The sequence below is a fragment of the Durio zibethinus genome, chromosome 15 (assembly GCF_047325235.1).
Source record: "Durio zibethinus cultivar Kanyao isolate XHJ-2024 chromosome 15, ASM4732523v1, whole genome shotgun sequence".
NCBI lineage: Eukaryota > Viridiplantae > Streptophyta > Magnoliopsida > Malvales > Malvaceae > Durio > Durio zibethinus.
Window position 1 is genome coordinate 16,556,009 of NC_143176.1, and position 24,526 is coordinate 16,580,534.

Genomic DNA, 24,526 nt, shown 5'->3' on the forward strand with positions numbered 1-24,526 from the left:
CTTTTTCTTGGGTAACTTTTAGACAACATGTTGAATAAGAGTCTAACAATTTGGTGGTGGTGCAAATGTGTGAAGTGGAGAAATTGGCTGAACAGGTGATTAGGGAATGGAAGGCTAGAGATATGGACTTCTTAAAGACTACATGAAATTTTGGGGCTTGATTTTAGATGCTTGGAAAAGAGGTTGAAAATATATATGAGAAGGATATAAATATAGGTTTGAGTTCGAAACGATTGGTAAAGGTTGTATAAGACCTGGTAACTCTATCATAGAAATCAAATTCTAGAGCTCAATCACTTGCGTGGTCAGATCATTCATCCTTTTCATGATCTTATCTAAACCTTCATTATTGTTCAAACCACTGAATGCTTCAACATGCTTAGGAAATGTCCTAGGCCTAGCAGGAATTAGTTGATCATGACTTTATGAGTTCATTAGACTTACTTTGGCTAAAACTAGTAAAAACCTTTAAGAAGGCACCAAAATAAATTCCTTGAGTTTATCAACTGTTTTCATCAACTCAGTGAGCTATTTTGTTATCTCTCGAATGTCATGATCGAACTTTTTTTTATTGCGTTCGAAGGCACTAATTCGGGCCTCTAATTAATCTCTCATATTTTAAGCTTCTTATACCCATTTAAACAAATATTTTATTTTAAGGGTTTAAACCAAAATGTTTATACTATTATTCTTGTTTAATAAATGATGCAAAACAATTCCTAATTTGCATGCTACACAGAATATGTTTATGAATACTTGAGTATGAAAATGATGCAAATGTATCTATAAAAATGGAATAGCCTAATATATACAAATCACCCTAATGATGAATGTAGAATTCACTAATTGAATTCCAAAAAGATGATAAACTCCTTACCCATCCTAAATCTTTTTTTTTCTTTTTTTTATTTGGATTCGTTTTTATTCTAACTTTATTTACAGTATTACTTTAAATACATATTGCATCAAAATGTCTCATATATCCTACTTTTGGGTAATTTCTACGAAATAGATTGGCATGACTTTTAACTTTTAAATAATTTCTACAAGAAGTTGACACTACTAATGGCCATGAGAACTTCTTTTGTTGATGACTAACCTAAAACAAATACCCCCTCTTAAAATATAATACCTATATAATGTATACAATAAGATTAAAGTCTATACAGATAAAAATGAATTAATAATCTAAAATAAATAAATACTAAAAATAACATATCAACCATATAATACAACAGTATATATATAGTATCTTAACTTTTGGTGATTTTCAAAAAATGTGACTTGGCTCTACCCTAGACATGCTTCTTATGGCTCACGATATTCATCTAAAAGTTCCTAAATCAAACCTTATATCATCATCTATTACAAACTAATAAGGCACACTAATCTCCATCCATTACAGGCTATAAATGTAAAGGGTTCGATATGAGTGGAAGTGCTTTGCTAGCAAATATGGAGGTTATCACCTTACAAAAGTATAACTACTTAACTTTTTCCTAATAAAAAAGGAGCTCGAGTCTGGAGCTCATGTTTACAAGTGAATATGTAAAGTGTGCAAAGCAATATATTAATCAAAATAACATAAATGAATTACAAATAACAAAATTAAAACAAGAAAATAACTAATCATACAATTTATTGATTTTTTATTTTTTTTTGAAAAATTAAAATGAAAGGAATTAAATTAAATATCAATTAAAACCAATTAAACCCAAAACTTTTTATAGCACATAATTAAAATTTTTGGCCTAATTCTTTTAATGTTCCCATTAGAGTCACCAAGTTATTATAATTTATCAGTCTGGAGACTTGATCGTTAAATGTAAAAATTTAAAATTGTGAAAATACAAAAAGTCACCACCAATATTCTTTTAGGGTGTGATTGACCACCAAAAAAATTTATCTTTTTAAAATAGATTTAAAGTTTATTAAAAGGATACTTTCAATCTACGAACATAGGATTAGGTTCAAAAGTTGATTATGTGTGGGGAAAGATTAGCACCCCCACAACACCCAAAAAATTAGTACCAATTATTATGTATTATCTATAATTTTGGAAAAATTAGTTTTTTATTTTGAAATTTAATAATAATTCTCTTCATTTTTTTTAAAAAGAAAACCAATTAAAAATCTTTATTTAGGAATATTGTGAAAATCTTTAGATTAAAGAAATATCTTATAATTTTTCAACATCTAGGTAGAATCCAAAGATAATCATTTCCATCTAAAATTTACCATAACATTCCTTTAAAAATAAAAATGACATTCTTTGCAAATGATAATCATTAGCAATTCTCCAACATCTAAGCAAAGTACCAAAAATTATATTTCTCGAAATACTATTTTAATTTAATTTATTTTATTTTGAATATAATTTTTTAAAGAACTTTTTATGCAATAAAAATGAAGAATATTATAATTAACATTAAATATCAATAATTACAATAAATATATATATGCATAATAAATGCAAATATTAATCTAAGAATGAAATATATTCAAATATGTCTTAAGTAAGGAGGAGATGCAAATTTAAGATCAAGTCCTTAAATATAAAAAGATCACCTGGACTCTTCAACCTTTAAGTAAAGTTTGGGTGTGAATTTTTATATTTAAAATCTCATTTTTTATTTAATTTTATTATTTTAAATTACGGAATTATACAAAAATTCTTAATAAAATAAAATTTCTTAAATACCCCATCATCTAAGTGGCATTTGGGAACAAATTATTTCACAAAAGGTTTTCACATAAATCTTTGAATTTTGGGGTTATTTTGTGGTTTTGAGTGGATTTAGGTTTTCATTTTAAGGTTTTAAGGTTTTGGGGTTTTGCTTATGGTTTAGGGTTAGGGTTTCGAGTTTTCACCTCGAGTTTAGAATTTCACTTAGAGTTTCAGAATTTACCTAGGGTTTAAGGTTTCACCTAAAATTTAGGGTTTCATTTTAGGGTTTCACTTTAGGGTTTTATTTTAGTATTTTATTTTGGGGTTTTATTTTTTAGGGTTTCACTTTAAAGTTTCATTAATTTATGAACCTTTCCAAAAGTCTCCAACATCTAAGCAGATTTTCATAATAAACTCATTTTTTATTATTATAATTTCTCTAAAAGATGAATTTTTATACTTTTATATATTTTCCTTTTTCATTAAAATTTTATTATTATTACTATTATTTATTAATCATTTATTATTTTATTTTTATTGTTTAATAATTTCCTAACATCTAGACATGGATTTCAATATCTTCTTTTCCTTATTGATTTTTATTATTACATTTTAGGAAATTTTTCTTAAAAAAAAATTACATATAACAACTAAAATGCATAAAATATAATCAAAGAATATAAGCATGCTAATTAAAAGGTTAGTAAATATACAAAATTATTAAATAATCATAGTCAAATATAAGTCAAAATAAACATGATTATAATAATATAAATAATAATACAAGAGATATTTAAACATTCATATAACCTAAGCTTTTTATTTATTTTATCTTATTTTTATTCTTATTTAATTCCCCAACATCTAGAGGAAATTAATTTTTCTTACATCCGGATTTTGAATTCCCTTCAACATTTAGGCGGGGTTTTCAAAATTTTACTTTTACCATATTTTTATTTTTTTGCATATTTATTATTTATTATTTATTATTTTTATTTTTAATAAGCATGATGGATTTAATAAATTTAAAGGGCATAGAGAACAAATTACATCTAAAGTAATTTAAAACATTGGGAAATTATATTATAAAAACTAAAATAGTCATATATTGGTAACAACAATAATAATAATAGATGATAATGCCAACAACAATGAAAAACTATTTAAACATTCATATGATCTAAAATTTTTATTTTAAGATTTGTATTATTTGGACTTTTATGTTTATTATTTATTATTACTTTATTCTTCCCTTCTTTCCTTTTTTTTCTTTTAAAAAAAAAAAAAACCTCTTTACACAATATATGCATGCATAAATAGCCTCCATGTCAAAATAGTGAACATAATCCACATGCAAGGAGACTATAGAGATAAAATGAAGCTTGGTACTTCTGTGAGTGCCAAACTAGAAAAATAAAAAAAAAAGAACAAAAATGTACATGCTTTGATTATTTCTAATTTCTTTTTTTCTTGGTATGAAAGTTGATTATTTTTAGGTATGAAAACATAGTCTGAACCAAAATAAAACCAATTTGGATCAAAACCAACAACCAAAAGCATCATTTGAATCTACTATTTTTTAAGCTGTTTGCATTGAAAGGAAAAACTTCCTCTTTTTATTCTTTTGAGGGTAAACTAGTTTTAAAAGACTCTTGACAATGCCCAAAATAACATTTAGTTGTCACTTTTAAATCCCTTTACTTGTATTATAGGTTATTGCAAGAAAAAAAATATTTTTTCATGCTTTTCTTCATAAAATAAAACATGGCATCATACACCAATTATTCAAATAGTGATGTTATAACGGAATAGCAACCATAAAATTACGATAGCGCCACCACCCACCACCGCTATCGAAGAAACTATGGTTAAGAAATTTAATAACTCAAAACGATGTGTAGAGGCTACTGAAAAATGACATAACGGGGAACCATTATTGCTGTTATCCCATTTTTCCTTTATTAGTACAAATTTTAAAAAATAATTTTCAACACAATCTACCAAGATTCTTAAAAATTAAAATAAAAAAACTAAGACTGCAAAAGCAAAAATAAAAACAAAAGCCAAAAGAAAAGATAACTCAATCTCATATAGTCATTTTTTCAGTTTCAACTTTCAAAATCAGTCTAAAAAAACTTAGAAAATAATATCAACCATTGAATTGACAGCTACCTAAATTCAAATTAGCCTCAAATCCTTAATCAATAATCAAAATAAAAGAAGATAAGAAAAAAATTAAATTACATTTTTTTTGTAAATTTTTTGTAAAATAATGTTGATCTTTGTGTTTGTAAGAATCTGAGTGAGAAAGACAAAGGTATACGAGAGAGAGAAAGATGAAAAAAAAAAAAGGGGAGAAGAAGAAAACTTGAATAAGGTTGGTTAAGTTGATTTAAGGGAAGGTCAAAGCGATGCCATGAAGAAGTTTGAAGAGGAACCAGAGGAGATTTTGGAGGAAATTTAAGGGGTTCTTTGAGAGTGAATCATGAAGTGGCTAAGGGAGGGCTGTTGAGTCTTGTCTTAGAGTGGGGTGGGGTGGGGTGCTTTGAGGGGTAAGGTGGATGGGGTGGGTAGGTGAGTAGTTTTTATTTAATTTATAATTAATTTTATTAAAATATAAATTTAAAATTTTGTATTTTTTAAAAATTTTTTAGATAAAATTTAGTTAGAGAGATTGAAATTTTATAATTAAAAAAATTAAAAGATTAATAATTTAATATGATATATATATAGGGATTTTAGATGAAAAATTTTAATAAATTTTTTTGTATAAGTTAGATGGAAAATAATTAAAATTAAATGTTATATTTTGGTTTTATTATTTATTAATTTATAATTTTATATTTGAAATTTAATAATTTTTTTGTTGTTTTGGTATTTATATTGTTGTCAATTCTTTTGCTATTAAATTAATTCTTATTAATTTATTTTTATTTTTGTGTAATTATTGAATATTCTATTTATTATATAATATATTGAAAGTAATTTGTGAATAAATTTTTTTTACATCAATTAGTGTATCAAAAAGATTAAGTTACTTAACAAATTTAACATTTTACGATCTATTACTCTGAAGATTAAAAATTAAAAATTACAAAATTTAACATAGATTCAATTTTTAATGATGAAATAAGTAACATTAATATTTCTAAATATAAGTTTATTTTGTTTTTATACAAAATAGCAAGCATGCCTCCATGTTATTTAATTTTGTAATTAATTTTATTAAAATATAAATATAAATATATGTAATTTTAAAACCTTTTTTAGATAAAATTTAGTTAGAGGAATTGAGAATTTCTAATTGAAAAAAAAATTAAGTGATTAATAATTTAATATGTTATATATAGGGATTTTAGATGAAAATTTTTTAAATTTTTTTTTGTATAAGTTAGGTGAAAAGTAATTAAAATTAAATGTTATATTTTGATTTTGTTATTTATTAATTTACAAATTTGAATTTGAAATTTAATAATTTTTTTGTTGTTTTGGTATTTATATTGTCATCAATTCTTTTGCTATTAAATTAATTCTTATTAATTTATTTTAATTTTTGTGTAATTATTAAAGATTCTATTTATTATATAATATATTGAAAGTTATTTGTGATAAAAATTTTTTTACATTAATTAGTGTATCAAAAAGATTAAGTTACTTAATGAATTTAGCGTTTTAAGATCTATTACTTTTAAGATTAAAAACTAAAAAATTAAAAAATTTAACGTAGATTCAATTTTCAATGATAGAATAAGTAACATTATTATTTCTAAATATAAGTTTATTTTATTTTTATACAAAATAGTAAGCATGCCATCACGTGAAGAGTTTTCGAGCAAAGGAGTTGAGAGCACGCCAAAGTGATGATATAGGTTGGCATTTTGAAACACCTGTGCCAAATATAAAAGGAAATGTTTTATGCAAACTTTGTGGTAAAATTATAAATGGAGGAATAACACATTTCAAAGAACACATTACTCATAAAATTAGCAATGTTGCACCATGCCCCAACATTACTAGTAGATATTTTTTTATAATTCTTTTGAAAATATTATTGTTAATTCCTCAATAAAAATTATAAAATTACATAAGCATATGCAACTAATTTTTTCCTTTTCTTAATTATATTATTAATAGGTATAGTAAGAGAAAACATGATGAAACTTCGTTAAGAAAGTAAATCAAAGAAAGTTGAGAACAAAAAGAGAAATGATGAATTCTTATAACAATTAAGAAAGGAAGACTATGACTATGAAGGTTTTATTGATAAAAACATCGCTACTAGACAAGCCATGTGAGATAGTATCCAATCACAACATGAGTGGCACAGAAGACAAAAATTCAGACAAAAAACTGGTGGTTGGAGTAACATATATGAAGAGGGACGAAGCTCTCATGGCTCAGTTATTGAATATTTTGAAGAAAAATTACAACGAAATCAACTCCAAGTGAGTCTAAATTTTCATTAAGAGGTGCTATACTTGAATTAGTTAGAAGTAAGAGTTCAAAGTAACCAAAAATAAGTGATTCATTTTTAAAGACATTAAAAAGAAAGATGGGAGAATCAGTATCAAAATTTTTGATATATGATCGACTTCTTTTTCAGTTAGCAAACTCTCCATGGTTGCATAATTTAATTTCTGTGGCAGTAGAAATTGGCCAACATGTGAAACTTTCAACACCTTATAATGTCTCAGATGTGTATTTAGAGTCTAAGTATTAATAAATTCATGAATGGGTTAATGGATTAAAAGCTCATTGGAATGAATTGGGTGCCACCTTGATGTGTGATGGTTGGACCAACAGTTTGAATCAAATGCATATCATTAATTTCCTTGTTTACTGTAGAAAAAGGACTTTTTTTGGAAATCTATAAATATCTCAAGTATTCGTAGTAGAGATGCAAACTTTTACTATAGATTATTAGATAAAGCTGTCAAAAAAATTGAGGAAAAATACATTGTTCAAATAGTCATTGATAATGAGGCAACACTTAAGGTTGCAAGAAAAAGACTAATGGATAAGAGACAACATTTGTATTAGACAGCATATTCAGTTCATTGTTTAGACTTGTGCCTTGAGAATATTAGCAAGAAAAAAATGTGGCAAAGGTTTCAGATTATGCAAAAAAAGTGACTTGTTTTATATACAATCATATTTGGACTATTAATTTGACGAAAAAATATACACAAGGGATGCAAATACTTCATCCTACTCTTACTTGATTAGCCATTCATTTCATACAGTCAGAAGAAATAACGAGGCAAAAGCAAGAGAGAGATGTTCAATTTAAATGTTAGTGCTTAGTAATTTGTACAACTATTTAAATCTAGCATATTTTTATGATATCATTGTTTAAAATATTAATTTAAAATATATTACTCTAAAAATTTATTGATGAATATATAGAAATTTAAAGAATTAAAATGGCGACAACAAAAATCAAGGCCTACTTATAAAGCCAAAAAAATCATTTTGGGAAAAGATTTTTTGAAAAAAAAAGCAATATAATAAAAGTTTATGAGCCTTTGGTAAAAGTATTATGCCTTTATAGATAGTGATGAAAAACCAATGATGAGATTTATTTACAAGGCTATGGATAGAGCTAAATAAGCAATTTAGCAAAATTGTCATTATTCTGCTGAATATGAAAAGATTATTGATAACAGATAGAGTTTCATGTATTTTAACTTACATTCAGCTAGTAAGTAAACTAAGAATATATATTGTATTTAAAAAGTATGTATATTTTTTATGCTTAAATTGCTTATATATTTATTTTTTATTACTTTAATTAATATTATTATGAATTTATGTTTAGATTACTATCTAAATCCACAATTTCAATTTGGAGTGGGGGCATTCTACAAATGTACTTAAAAAAACATTAGATGGTACTCAAATTAGTTATTGAAAGATTAGAACCTTATATAGATACTCAAATTAGAATGTTTAATCATGTTAGTATTTAATACTATTTATAACTTTGATATTTGTTTTATGTATTAAAAATAGAATTATTTTTTATTTATGCATTTATTATTGTATTTTTAATCAAAGTAGTTGCTATTATTTCAAGACAAGTATGAAACATTTGGTACACCACAAGTACAAAGAGCTTGATAGCAAATGAATTCAGATAATTAGTAAATTAAATAATTATAATTTATTTTTATTATTTAATTGAATAGAATATTCAAATTTAATTTAAATAATTTTATACAGTTGAGTGGTGGATGATATATGGCACTTATGTTTTTGAATTACAAAACCTAGCAATCAAAGTACTTAGTCAAACAGCATCTGCAACAAATTGTGAATGTAACTGGAGCACATTTAGCTATATTCACACCAAAGCAAGAAACATATTGAAGCTTGAAAAACTTCAAAAACTTGCATATACCTATTACAATATGAGGCTAAGAATGATACATCAAAAAAGAATGAGCATTGATGAGATAAATAATACTTTTAATCCTATTAGCCTTGATCATATTTTTGAAGATGATGATCCATTAACAAAATGGCTGCAAGAGAAAGAAATCTTTTGTTAAATGATCAAAACTCTACTTGGTTACCTGTAAATAATTCTGATAATGAAATGAGTGTTAAACAATCATGCCAATCTCAAGAAAAAAATGTGTCTCATTCAAGTTCAAATCTAACACCAAGTCAAAGTGATGATGGTGAGGGTTTAAGTCCAGATAATGGTGATGTTGATGGTGATGGTGGAAATTTTCATGGTAATATGGTTGCAAATCAACCTTACAACCCACTTAAAAGAGAACTTGGGCTTGTTGCTACTGGTGGACTTTTCATTAACATGGTAGAATATAGAGTAAATCCATCTGCTGAATCTAGTGCGAGTCAAAGTGCACATCCAACTCAATCAAAAGGAAAAGCCAAGAAGCATCACTATGATATTTTTAGAAGTTTTTTATCTTTAGGTAAGAGACCAAATTTTAGTAACTTTGAGTATAGTCAATCATTTGCTGGTACTCAAGTACATTACTATCTATCGAAATAACCTAATTTTCAACCTCTTTATAGTTATCCACCTTTATATGGTTATTATCCATCATAAATGTAACTCAAATATATCATTTACCATAAATGTATCTCCCACTACAAATATATCATCCTCAAATATATCCTCTACCTCAAGTGCATCAAGAATAAAGGCCACATGGATGGGGATAGACTCAACTTGACTCTTAAAGTAAAAATAAAAAATTTGATCCTCCTCGTCATTTTATCATGTGGTAAAATTTGAAATATATATCAATAGTTATAGTTGATAGAATTTGAAATTATTAAATTATTAAATTTTTAATTTTATTAAATATAGATGCTTGGTATTTAACATATTATGTTTTGTTAATATCTTGATTTGTCTAGAATTAATATTGAATATAAACTTGTCTCACGCAAAAATTTTATTGCTAAACCAAATATGAATGTTTTATTATAATCTAACTAAAATTGTGAATTTTTTTTTTAAAAAAATAAAAAATATAGTATCATAAACTATTTTAAAAATCATTAAATAAGAGTTTTTATAACTATAATTATAATTATTACATTTTATAACAAATTGTGCAAAATTAAAAAGATTCATGACTCGATGATCACAATGATATCGATTATATCCAAAAATGCAATAAACGTGATGTAACCGAAAATATAATCGCGATTGCTATTTAAATCTTGTCATACACTTTCATTCTTCAAGCCAAAAAAAGAAAAAGAAAAAAATAATAACTTGGAACAATCTTAGGACTTTTGATAAGCAGAAGAAGAAAAATAAAACTAAAATCAAAACCTCTAACATATCATAAACCTAAGAAAGAAAAACTCTAACCATATATATCAAACCAACCTATGCATTTAAAAAGAAAGAAAAAAAAAAAGGATTACCTATTGGTCTTTTCATTTTTTTCTTTTGTTTTTTTTTTTTTTCATTTCTTTGTTACGGTTCTTCTGGTTCAAGCATCCTGCTTCCATCCTTTTTTTTTTTTTGTTCCTCTTTTCTGCTTTGTTTAAATTTTCTTGCTACTTTTTTTTTTTACTTTTTTTTTGTTCACGTTTGTTGCTAGTTTTCCTTATTGAATGCTTTTAGTTTTTTTCGGTCCTTCATTGATACCCATTTTTCTTTTTTCTCTCATTTTTGTTGTTGCTTGCTCATCGCCTAGTGTTTTTTTCTTTTGGTTTTGGTTCCTACAATTTGGCTGGCGCTCCTTTCATCTCCTTATACCTTATGTTGCCTCATTTTTTCTTTTCTTTTTTCATTTCTTTCTATGTTGCCTGCAAGCTTCGTTTTTTTATTTTGTTTTGTCGCTTGCTTTTTCCTCTCTTTCACTTTTTCTTAGTTTCTCACCTTTTTTAGTTACGTTTTCTTCATCTCCTTATACCTTCCACATCTTATCCTTTTTTTCCTGTTCAATTTCAATTTTTTTTTCATGCCACAATCCCAAGCCACGATTCAAGCCATTCTTTCCTTTTTCATATAATGGCCTCAGTGTAGTTTTCTTTCTTTTTTCACATATTCATACCCCATGCAATGCTATGCATCTATGCCATTTTTTTTTTCCATCATTCTTTACATTCACACATCATGCCCTTTTTTCATAAGTTTTTTTTTTTTTCTAAATGATTTTTACCTCCAAGCAAGGCTAACCTAATGGCCCCATTATTTGCCATGTCTTAGGCTTAAAGAAGAAGCCCACACTTTAGAGCCTTGGCCATGATTTATGGCCAACTTGGATTTTTTTTTTAAGCTAATTTTGGACTTTTTTCATTTATTTGGGCTCTCATGATTTTTTTAGGCTTTATTATTATTTTTTGGCTTTATTTTGGTTATGGGTTTTACCTATTGGGGTCATATTGAGTTTTTAATTAAGTTATATTTTGGGTTATTTTAAATGGCTTACATTAGGCTTTATTTGGGCTTTAAAATGAGACATTTATTTCAAGCTTCTTTTTTTTTTTTTTTTGGATAGTTTAGGTGTTTATTTAGGCCTATACAAAATGTCTTATTTTTTAGTATTTAAAAATAGACTGTTAATGAGTTTAAAAAATTAATAATTGAGGTACAATTATGGAAACAAATCCAAAAAGAAAAAATTAAATATTTTGGAAAAATTAAATATTTACATATTTTTTGTATGTATGTTAAAGGATGTCAACATATGTCTCATATATAATCATACTTCCAAATATAAATTTATTTTATAGACTAAAACCTATTTCTTTTAAAGGACTTAAATTAAGTTTAAGGTTTTTTAAATAGAATATATTAAATTAGATAATCAATTATATTTTAAAAAATAATAATGACGATTATAATTCTAATGATCGAACTTCCATATCATGAAACTTATTATTTTAGCATACGTCCTATTCCACTCTTAACGTGCAGCAGAATGAACAATGTAATAAATAGAATGATAATTTTATCTTTAAAAAGTTTTTAAATTTAAATCGAGTTAAATTATAATTTATTTATTTTTATATTATTTTTTATAAAATAAATATATGTATTTATTATTGGATATAAGTATATATATTAACTAAAAATTTTTAATTTGGTTCGATTCGAGAAATGTTTGAATTTGATTTTTCAAAAATCGTAAACTCTAAGTAAACTGAAATTGTTTTCTAAAACCGAACTTAACGCAATCGTATGCGGTCAACATATTAGACCTTAGCTTAATTATTGTTTGGTTTTGACTGGCTGTTTCCTCCGATAACATTTTTAAAAAGCCTGGTCCACCTTTTCAACCACCCATTTTCATTTTCATTGTACACGTAAACTTCCTTTTCCGCGTCTCTCTCATGGAAGATTTTATGTTCTTATTGAAACAAAAACTTCTTTGATTGAATGAGACTTAAATCTATAAAACAAATGTTGGCCCACTTATGTTAGAACATTGATAAATGCTGAATTAAATTTTGAAAGACTTGGTCGAGTTATAGTTTTGATTATACTAATCAGAGCTAATCCCACTAGAGAAACTATTTTATTTATTGTCAAAAAGAATTTTTAAATTCTGTAAATGAAATTAGTAAAGTAATATATAGTTGTTAAACTATGTTTTAAAAAAATTAATTAAAAATTATAAAATATATGTTAATTTTTTAATCTCACTTGTAAAATTAAAAAATTATACTAACAATATATCAAATACTAACTCATCTAATTATCAACATATATTACCTAATTTGACAAAGGTTTTGCTATGTAACAAATTATTGATGAAATCTTAGACTGATATTTGAAATTTGATAGAATCCAGCCTATGGTTGGGATGCTTTGCTTGTTATTAGAAATATTATTGGTTTTGCTTTCAACCAAAATAATTTTTCATGTAATCGAAATGCAGAATCTATCCTTTTTTCCTAACTAATTAGCAAAATTCTTAAAGTTATTCAATTATTTTTGAAGCATAGCTCTTTCAACTCAGTCAATTCAATTAAGTTAAACTAATACTATATGAGTACTGAAATTGCCAAAATTTTTGAGGGTTAAAACTTCGGCTTCATTATTACTGTCTTTTTATTGTGGATTTTTTTGCTTTTTTGTCCCATGGCTCCTATAGTTGAACTGTAAATTTAGCAAGTGGTCAATGCACCACTTCAATGGAAGGTTAAACACATAAAGGAAGCAAAAATGTTGAGGGGCTTTTTACCAGCCTTTCCCCTTTCTGCAAGTGTATGACAGAAGGGAAGACTTTCTCTTGACTTAAAAATCTAAAAAACTTGTATAGCAACCAAAAAAAAAATCTAAAAAACTTGTTTAGTTATAAGCTCCTTTATCAGTCATTTTATGAATATCCAACCCCTTGATTCCTGCAATGGCTTTGGCTTTCTTTCCTCTCTTTTCCTTTCTATTTCTGCTACCTGCTTCTTCCGACGCTCAAACTGTTGGTAATGTAACGGTAGGTGCTTCTATCTCTGCTGCTGAAAACTCCTCTACATGGATTTCTCCTTCAGGAGATTTTGCCTTTGGTTTTATCAACTCAACAGCAACAAAAATCTCTTCTTGCTTGCTATCTGGTATAATAAGATACCGGACAAAACTCTAGTTTGGTATGCAAATGGAGACAGCCCTGCGCCAAGGGGATCAAGATTACAGCTGACAGCTGACAGAGGGTTTGTACTTAATAGCCCTCAAGGTGAAGAGCTATGGAAAACTGAGACCTGGAATGGGGTTGTTAATAGCGGTGTTTTGGATGATAAAGGAAATTTGATGCTTTTAGGAAGTAATTCTATACTTTGGGAGAGCTTCAAAAATCCAGCTGATACTGTTTTGCCAACGCAGAAACTGGATAAGGGAGTAGCCCTTTCTTCTCGCCAATCAGAGACCAACTTTGCCAAGGGGAGGTTCCGGCTGGTTTTGCAGTCAGATGGCAATCTTGTTCTTACTACCATAAACTTGCCCAGTGACCATGCTAACGAGCCTTATTACGAAAGTGGCACTGCTGGGGATTCAAATTCATCCAGTCCTGGTTTCCAACTGGTCTTCAATGAGTCAGGCTACTTGTTTGTTTTGAGAGAGAATGAAGAAAGATACCTTCTAACCCCGAGAATAACAGGCTCAGCTAAAGACGTTTATTACAGAGCAACCTTCGATTTCGATGGAATTTTCACACTGTACTCTCACCCTAAGACTTCCACTGGGAATTCAAGTTGGACTACCGTTTGGTCTGAACCAGATAATATTTGCACAGCAAGTTTGGTCAATTCAGGTAGCGGTGCATGTGGTTTCAACAGTATCTGCAATCTCAACGCCGAGAGAAGGCCAATTTACGGATGTCCAGTGGGATATACATTAGTCGATCCAAATGACAACTATGGCAGTTGCAAGCCTAACTTCACTCAGAGCTGTGAAAAAGAGCCAGCTCCTATGGAAGACTTGTATGAGTTTGAATTGCTTACTAATGTTGACTGGCCACTAGCTGATTATGCACTCTTGGAGCCTTTCACTGAAGACAAGTGCAGAGAATCTTGCTTGCATGATTGTATATGCGCTGTTGCCATTTTTAGACTAGGTGATAAGTGTTGGAAGAAGAAGCTACCACTGTCAAATGGAAGAGTTGATCCCGGTCTTAATGGGGGAAAGGCTCTTCTCAAAATTAGGAAAGTTGTTTCACCTCCCGATGGTCCTTATTTTCCAAATCCAGGAATGAAGAAGAAGACGAACCAGGAAACTTTGATCCTTGCATTATCAGTACTTCTAGGTAGCTCTGTGTTCTTCAATTGCATTTTGGTTGCTGCAATTTGTCTGGGATTTAACTTCATCTACCAAAAGAAACTCAAAACATTACCCCAGAATAAAGGTGTCATGGAAACAAATTTGCGTTCTTTTACTTACAAAGAGCTTGTGTATGCTACAAACGAGTTCAAAGAAGAAATAGGAAGGGAAGCTTTTGGCAGTGTTTACAAAGGGGCACTACATAGGAATTCTGTCATTCAGGTTGCTGTGAAAAGATTGAACACACCGATACGTGATTCTGACAAGGAATTCAAGGCTGTAGTGAATGTAATCGGTCAAACCCATCACAAGAACCTAGTACGACTGCTTGGATTCTGTGATGAAGGAGATAATAGGTTACTCGTTTATGAATATTTGAGCAATGGAACTGTAGCAAGCTTCCTCTTCGGTGACCCAAGACCCAGTTGGAGCCAAAGAACTCAAATTGCTTTCGGGATTGCAAGAGGACTCCTCTATTTACATGAAGAATGCAGCACACATTATTCACTGTGATATAAAGCTTCAGAACATTCTGCTAGATGAGCATTACAATGCAAAGATTTCTGACTTTGAATTGGCAAAGCTTTTGTTGTCGAATCAGAGCCACACCAATACTGCTATTCGAGGAACAAAAGGATTCGTGGCACCAGAATGGTTTAGGAACCTGCCAATAACTGTGAAGGTTGATGTCTATAGCTTTGGATTGCTGCTGCTAGAACTCACGTGTTGCCGAAGAAGCGTAGATATGGAGAGCAGTGTAGAAGAGAGAGCAATTTTAACTGACTGGGCTTATGACTGCTACTGCGAAGGCACATTGGATGCACTGGTTGAAAATGACACTGATGCCTTGAATGACAGAGGAAAAGTAGAGAGGTTTGTGCAAGTTGCCATGTGGTGTATTCAAGAGGATCCGTCCCTGAGACCTACCATGAGAATGGTCACACAGATGCTTGAAGGAGTTTTAGAAGTGCCCATTCCACCATGTCCATGTCCATGTCCATATGCTATTAATGCTTGAAACTCTGCTTTTGAAGTGATCTGAAGCATCCTCAATTTTCTTTCATGTCTAAATTGTACCCAAGTTTGTTTTTTTTTTTTTTTTAACTTTTAATTAAAATAAGTTGTTCATTTAGGTTTTCGCTTCTATCAAAGGGAGCTTTAAGTATTGAAGTACCAGAATTCTATAGCAATAACTTTTTATAAACTAGTATAGTCCAGCTACATTAACACTTTCCTCTATACAATACCCTGCTGTCGTGAAACCTGAGATTAGCAGTGTAATGAGGAACAAGCCTATAGCATAAGAAACCAAAATAAAATCTTCATTTTTATGTGGTGTAGGCTTTATCTGATGTGATTGATCTCATTTTCCTGCTGGGAACTTGAGCTAGCTTGCAGCATTGCTATCCTTTCATTTCTATCCAAACACCAAGCAAAGACTACCCTGCAATAATTGTCTCGGTAACTTTCTTCCATGATGCCATCTGCCTACCGATATCAATAAATATGATTGTGCAAAAAAGAAATATCAATAAATATGACCCGTTCACATTGATCTATCTATTTGTATTTATAACTTATGAAATAATTTTATTTATTTAATATACATAAATTAATATTTTTTAAAATTATACTGAAATTTTTAAAATTTATAACACAGAAAATTTATATATATTCAATTAATTTGTCATAAAAAAATAAAATAAAATAAAAAGTTAAAAAAAAAAACTTGTCTTTACTTTGCACAGTTTTTTAAAAAGATAACATGTCTTCACTTTACATAATTTTTATCTACAATAATATATTATATATATATTTATATTTAGCAAAATTTAGAAACAAACAGAGAAAATTTACTGTGATAAGGTAAAAATTTAATTATACACAAAAAAATGTAATACAATAAAAAGAATAGTATAAAATCGTATAGATCACCTAATTTATAACTTAACTCATATTGCAAAAGCGGAATGATAATATCAAAATTCTAAGAATAAAATAACAACTCTAACTCTAACCTAAGAGAGAAAATTGAAATTAAAAAGTTGAATATCTTAGTTATTTTTAGCATTGTTTTAATTCTATCATTATTGAAAATCTTTTTTTTTTTAGTAAATTTAATCTATGCTCTAACAAATAGCAAGTGACCTACCCACCTTGATACTAAAACAAATTTATTGAGTTTATTTTATTATCTATTTGTTTGTATATCATAATAATAATAATAATAATAATAATAATAATAATAAAAGACATTGTCATAGATGGGTTATAATTAAGCAGATTTACAAAATTTGAAAAAAAAAAGGGTAAAAGCTAAGCTGATTTGAGCTGATTAAATAACAAATAAAAAATAAAAATAAAATGCCTATATACAATACCTATAAAATTTAAGAATAAATGTTACTATAACTATAAACTTTGTACTATATATTTAAAGAAAAAAAAGAACCAAATTTAAAGACAAATGACCTATAGTAAATACCTGCAAGAGAAAAAAAATATCTATATAATTTACACTTTGTAATACATGAAGAAAAGTAGGTGCAAATAAAATTGGAGAACTCAACACCAAATAAAAATTATGTTAAATAATGACTTATTTTAACAGATATATATTATATAAATTATCCAGAGATTAAATTTTTTTTAATAATAAAAGATTATTATAAAATCTATTAAGATAAAATTAAATTTGATATTTTAAATATAAAAGGATAGATATCTAAATTATTAAAAATTAATTTTAAAAGATAAAAAGATATATATATTCAGATTATATATATCTAAATTATTTGAAAATTAATTTTGGATAACTAATAATTTTTGAATTTATTTATTTATTTGATGAATAGCATAAAATTATTAATAAATTAATTTTAGAAGATAAAAAGATATATATTTAAATTATATATAAATTATTAGAAAATTAATTTTCAATAACTAATAATTTTAAAAATTTTTATTTATCTGATTAATTTTGACAGATAAAAAAATATATATTCATATTATATAAATTATTAGAAAATTAGTTTGGACAACTAATAATTTTTAAATTTATGGTATTTATTTGATAAATACCATAAAATTATTAAAAACTTAATTTTATGTGATAAAAAGATATATATTAGATTATATATATTTAAATTATTAAAAAATTAATTTTGAATAATTAATATTTTTTAAATATTTTTATTTAGAGGATAAATACTATAAAATTAGAAATTGTGCAAGTGTAGTGCCAAAACATAAAATTGAATCTTATTGAAAAACTTAGGCATGTATATAGTCTAAACAGTGTGTTTATGGAATTTTGTTTGGTGGATTTTTCATAATAATTAATTTATATTTTTTATCAAAAAATAAAATACATTACCATAGTTGGTTATAAGTACATTTAAAATGATTGTAAAAAAGTAAAAATTAAGATTGAATTGAAAGAAAAAAAATTATATGATTGAGCGAAAAATTAAAGGTAAAAATAAAAGATCTACTTGTAGCATCTACAAAATATAAAAATAAATGTTATTATAATCTTACACATTGTAATATATATATAAAAAATCAAAGTTAAAAACAAATGACCTTTCATAAGCACCTATAAAGGGAAAAAAAAAAGAATCAAAATTAAAAATAAATGACATATTGTAAACACTTACAAAAAAAAAATACTTATGTAACTTCCTATTTGTAATATAGAAAGAAGAGGAGGTGCAAAACATAGGTAGAGAACTAAATATCAAATAAAATTTATGTTAAAGAATAAGTTATTTTTAAAATATATAAATTATCAAGATATTAAATTTTGAATAATAAAATATTATTCTAAAATTTATTAAGATAAAACTAAATTTGATATTTTTAAATTTAAAAAGATATATATCTAAATTATAAAAAAATTAATTTTAAAAGATAAAAGATATATATTTAAATTATATATCTAAATTATTAGAAAATTAATTTTAAAAGATAAAAATATATATTTAAATTATATATATGTAAATTGTTAGAAAATTAATTTTGGATAACAAATAATTTTTACATATTTTTATTTATTTGATTAATTTTAAAAGATAGAAAGATATAAATTTAAACTATATATATTGTAGATACCAAATTTTGTTTGAAATATTTTAGCATAATTAACTTAGGCCCATTTACAACCCTTTAAAAGCCCAGAAAATGTATCGATATTTAGACCTAATAAAAAAGATACCCATATAATTACTGTCAAACTATTTCATATGGGATTTATATGGATGATACTTTTGCACGTGGATGTATGGAAAATATAGAATAAATGAAATGAGTAAAACCCAAAGTCAACTCTGGTTAAAATTATATAAAAACTTGGTTGAAATAAATAAACTAGGGTTAATCTTTAAAGTTCAAAGTCTAATTGTCAATGTAGTTTAAAATTAAATTTGGTGATTTTTAAAACACTAAAAATTTTATTGCATTGAAAGAAATATAAAAATTACCAAAATACCCCTATAAAAGATATTTTTGTAATTTAACATTTTCGAGCTCAAATTTTCATGAAACTTTCAAATTTTAATTTTATAACATTTCATGATTTTTTGTGCATTTGAAATCACAATTGTAACTTGAAAAGTATGAAATTACCAAAATCCCCTATAAGAGATATTTTTGTAATTTAACCTTCCCGAGCTAGATTTTCATAAAACTTTTCAAATTTTAATTTCATAATATTTCATGATTTTTTATGTATTTGAAATCATAACAGTACCCTAAAAAATGTGAAATTACTAAAATACTCTTATAGGGGTATTTTCGTTATTTAACTTTTTTCGTTCTCAAATTTTCATCAAACTTTTCAGATCTCAATTTTATAAAATTTCATGATTTTTAGTGTTTTAAAATCCCAAAAATGAGCATGGAAACATTAATTTTTAAGAAAATGGCTTAAATACCAAAATCTTTGTATTAGAGGTAAAATGGTCTTTTCATGTGTTTGAAGGATATAAAAATTCAACCTTTGCAGTGAATAATATGGACCATTAGACCTTTTATTGATCTTGATCCAATGACCAAAGGTGGTTTCTTAAAAAAAAGAAAAAAGAGAAACTTTGACCCTTGGATAAGATTTCATCAAAGGGTCCATATTAACCAAGAATGAGATCTTTTTGGGGAGAGGTCTACCAAATAAGAAAAGGCTGGAGAGAGGCTTGGAAAGCTGGAAAAAAAAGGAGCCAATGTAAAACAAAATGAAGGAAAGCAAAGGTAAAAAAAAAAAAAAAGTAGAAGCTAGCTAAATAAAGAAAGGGGATAGAAAAAGAAAAGGAAAGGAGTATACCAAAAAGAAGTAGAGAGGTTGTCGAAAGGGAAAAAGAAGTTGCTAGCAAAAGAAAAAAAAGAGGAAGATAAGGGAGAAAGAAGCATTTCTTTGAAAAAAAGAAAAAGAACAAGGGTAGCCTTCCTTGTTTTTTTTATGGATGTTGTCATTTCTATAAACAAAACTCCCTCTTCTTTATGTTTGCTACTTTCATCCTCACTATATACTAGTTTGTTTGATACAAGTTTGTTAGTTTAGTTGGATTGGTGTTCATTTTTAATGTTGTGGCCATTTTTCTAGTTGATGCTTTATATGTGGATATAGTTGCTAATCTAGTTCCAAGCTTATTTTCATGTATTGATGCTATAGGTATTATGGTTGGTTTGTGTTTTGAATGGTTTCTTAGAAGAGAGTTGGTTAGAGGAAGGCAGTAGCATTACGACCTTAGAAAACTCTACCAATTACTAAAAAAAAAAAGAAGAAGAAGAAAAGTCTTCAAAATATAAATGCTAGGACTTGTAGTTTAAGTTTGTCAAAGTCCTCTTTTATCATTTTATGACTTTGAACAAACAATATTGCATGGGAAGTGACATTGGTAGAGGGCCATAAGTTTTTATTTTACTCTAATAAGAAACAAAAACTTTAATACATGCCAAAATTGCTTGTTCTCCAATATGCTTCTCTTTATGCATGACTTTCAAAACTATGCACACATGTATTACAATTTAAATTTTTTGTTTTTTTTAAGACTTTTTGTGAGTATATCTTTTTGTTTGTCTTGATTTCTTATGCAATTTAAAATTTTATATTCCAATTTACTTTTTTATGTATGTTAAATTTATGCAAAATTTAATAATAACAAATTGAATGAAATTCTTGAGGAAGATATTTTAGAGAAATTTGAGTAGCGATTCTCTAAAATGTTTAGGTAAGGATGTTTTTAAAAAATATTACCAAAGTAATAAAGTATTTAGGAAAATATTCAATAAAAAAAAATTCATTTGTCTATTTTTCTAAAATTTTGATAGATGTTAATAATAATGTGTAATGGATCTTTTAATAATGAAATTGATAAAGTTTAAAATTTAGAACAAAAGAATATAATTAATTAACTAAGAAAAGACAAAGTGAATAAAAATTTCTGAGGATGGGATTATAAGGAAGTCCAAAGATTCTAAGAAATCCCTAGGTTAGAAAATTTTTTCTAAAATACCACCATTTTATTGGGATATCTAGAATATTTTTCAATAAAATATTTTATTTACTTTGTTCCTTTTTAAAGTTTTTATTGATAATTGGGAAATAAATAAAGAGAATTAAAACATAATCAATATATTTTTTTTGTATACATGTTCTACTTGATTATTTGCAATATATAGTTTTAAATGTGAATGAAATTTTCGATGATGGGACCTTAGGAAATCCAAGTAGCGATTCTCAAGAATTCTGTAGGTGAGAAAAGTTTTTAAAAATTGCCAAAGTATTGGAATATTTAAAAGTTTCTTTTCAATACGAAAAATTTTCATTTTATCATTATTTTTAATTTGAGTAGTTTTTTGTGAAAATATACTTTTGGAAATAAATTTGTTTATAGATAATGATATTATTACATGATTTTAAAGTAAAAAAATGTCTGATGATGAGACTCCAAGAAATCCGAGTAATGATTCTCGAGAATTCCCCAAGTGAGAAAAGTCTTTTAAAAATTGTCAAAGTATTGGAATATTTAGAAGTTCTTTTCAAGATGAAAGATTTTCGTTTTATAATTTGGATAAGTTTGTCCTAATAAACAAGAGAGTGTTTTTTGGAAATAAATATATTTATGGATAATTATACTATTACATTATTTTAAATTAAAAAAATAAAAAATCTCCGAGGATGAGATCCTAAAAAGGTCTAAGTAGTTATTTTTTAGGAATCTTTAGGTAAAAATATTTATCTAAAATGCTGCCAATGTATTGGAGTATTTAGATTAATTTTTTATAAAGATTTCTAGCTCTTTTAATAGGCATAGAAAAGAGTTTAGGAAAATAGTATTTGCTTTTCAAATCATAGATATCATATTTTATGTTTTTTTTTTCAAAAATAAATGTTGGAAATAAATATGGACCACCAAAGATGAGATTTTTTAGAATTTTGAGTAGCGATTTTTAAAAATTTTTTAGGTGAGATGGTTTCTTTTAATATCGCTAGAGTATTGGAATATTTTTAAGAATTTTTCAATATAAAAGTTTTATTTATTCTTCAAGCCTGCTAAAAAACAAAAATAAGCTTTCAAATAAAATTAAGGAAGTAAATTTTAAATACCAAACTTAAGACCATTTTAGTTAATATTAAAAGATAACACATAATTAATTGGTACCATTTTAAACGGACACTGTAGGGGGTGCTAATCCTTCCCTACATATAACCGACTTTTAAATCCAAACTGTTTTTCACAGACCCAAAAATTACCTTTTTAATAAATTTTAATTAATTTTAAAATTTTATTAAAAACATAAATTTTAATATATGGCCAATTATACCTAGCCAAAAAATATTGGTGGAGACTTCATTCATTTGTTTTAAAACTCATCTAGTGGTCACCAAAATCGTTACGATAGCTTGGTGACTCCACTGGAGATGTCATTTTTTTAAAGAGTTAGGCCAAAAAATAATTAGGTGTTATCCTTAATTTTGATTTAATGGTCTTAATTGGTATTTAACATTAATCTTCTTGATTTTGATTTTTTTTAAACAACAATAGTAATAAAAATTTACATGCATTTCATTTAATTATGTTATTTATTCATTTTATGTATATGTTATTCTCAATAAATTGTGGGGCATGTAGGATAGAGATTGTGATGTTGTGTTTTCTCACACATATGATGAAATATTTCATATCATGCATGAGCTCTACACATAAGCTCTAACCTTGTTAGAAGGGAGTAAAGTATCTGCAATGGCAAGTGAAATACTCTCACTCATATTGAAACCTTTCCATTCATACCATATAATGGGTAAAAATCGAGGTGCCTTACTAGTCCTATATGAATGCCAGTAAGGAACAATTTAAGAACCTTCTAGATGTAAAAATCCTCACTCAGCATATCATGAACTTTAGTGGAGCAGCCTTAGATAGAGTCATGCCAATCCTTTTTTTACAAAATTACCCGAATTAGGGCACAAAAAAACATTCCAATACAATTTGTATTTAGGTGTATGAATGGGGTAAATAAAACTAAAATAGTGTAAAACAATAATGGCACTAGTAAACTTAAAATTTTGAAAAATAAAAAAAAAAGCATTTTTTTGAAAGAAAACAAGACAATTTTCTATTAATATATAGTTTATTCCTTTTGTGGTTATCCAAAATTTGCATTTTCAAAAATGTTTTAAAATAAAATGAAGAAATTTTTTAGCATTATCCAACAATAAAAAAAACAAACAATAAAAAATTTTCGAAAAACTAAAGGTTTTTCTTAAATTTTTTCTTGGCCAAATAAAAATTAATAAAAAAGGAGAAAAATCTTCGTATCCAATGATTCTGTGTGATAAACAATGTATGTTCTTAAATTTCTTTTCGTTTCCAAAAAAAAATGAGAGAAAAAATTTTAAATTTGAATGTTGTTTTTTTTTTCACATTTTCATTTGATATTTTACATACATTTTTCATTATAAAAAAAATAGTATATACGCCTCATCTCATGCATACTAATAATAGTATATGCATCCCATCCGATGCACATCATAATAAGATAATACATGCATTGCATCTTATCCACATCAATAGATAGTACATGTATCCCATTTTAATATATGTTGATAAATGATATATGCCTCCCATGCACATCTTAATATGTAATGCACACACTCCATTTCATTACATGTTTTAAGGTAGTGTCAATTTCATTAGGTTGACATAACACAAGCATTCCATGTAGACATATCTCCTGCACTTGATAGGTTTATACATTCCATACATGTATGTTGCAGTAATTATGGGAATATATCCCATGACTCATGTAACATGTTATAGCATTTTATACATCTAAATTCATGAATGGTAGAGTTTTATAGAACACACATTGCATTTCATATCTCACCATCACTACAATAGAATATTACATTCTTTTCATACACATTCATGGATGAGGAAACTTTTACCATTTAAGGCATGTATATAAAAATCCATTGTCCTAGGCATATTTGCATTTCATGACATTTTTTAAAACATGCTTTGTGTCATATAAGTTAGAAATTATTTCTATAACAATCATTCAATAAGGGAAATAATATAAAATATTTTGTCTAATTCTTGAAATAAAAT

At 26.6% G+C, this 24,526-nt stretch overlaps 1 pseudogene; it reads left to right on the plus strand.

Annotated features, from left to right (window-relative positions):
* Positions 1 to 13,151: 13,151 nt before the first annotated feature.
* LOC111302397 (G-type lectin S-receptor-like serine/threonine-protein kinase LECRK3) lies at positions 13,152 to 16,385 on the plus strand (annotated as a pseudogene).
* The last annotated feature ends 8,141 nt before the right edge of the window (positions 16,386 to 24,526 follow it).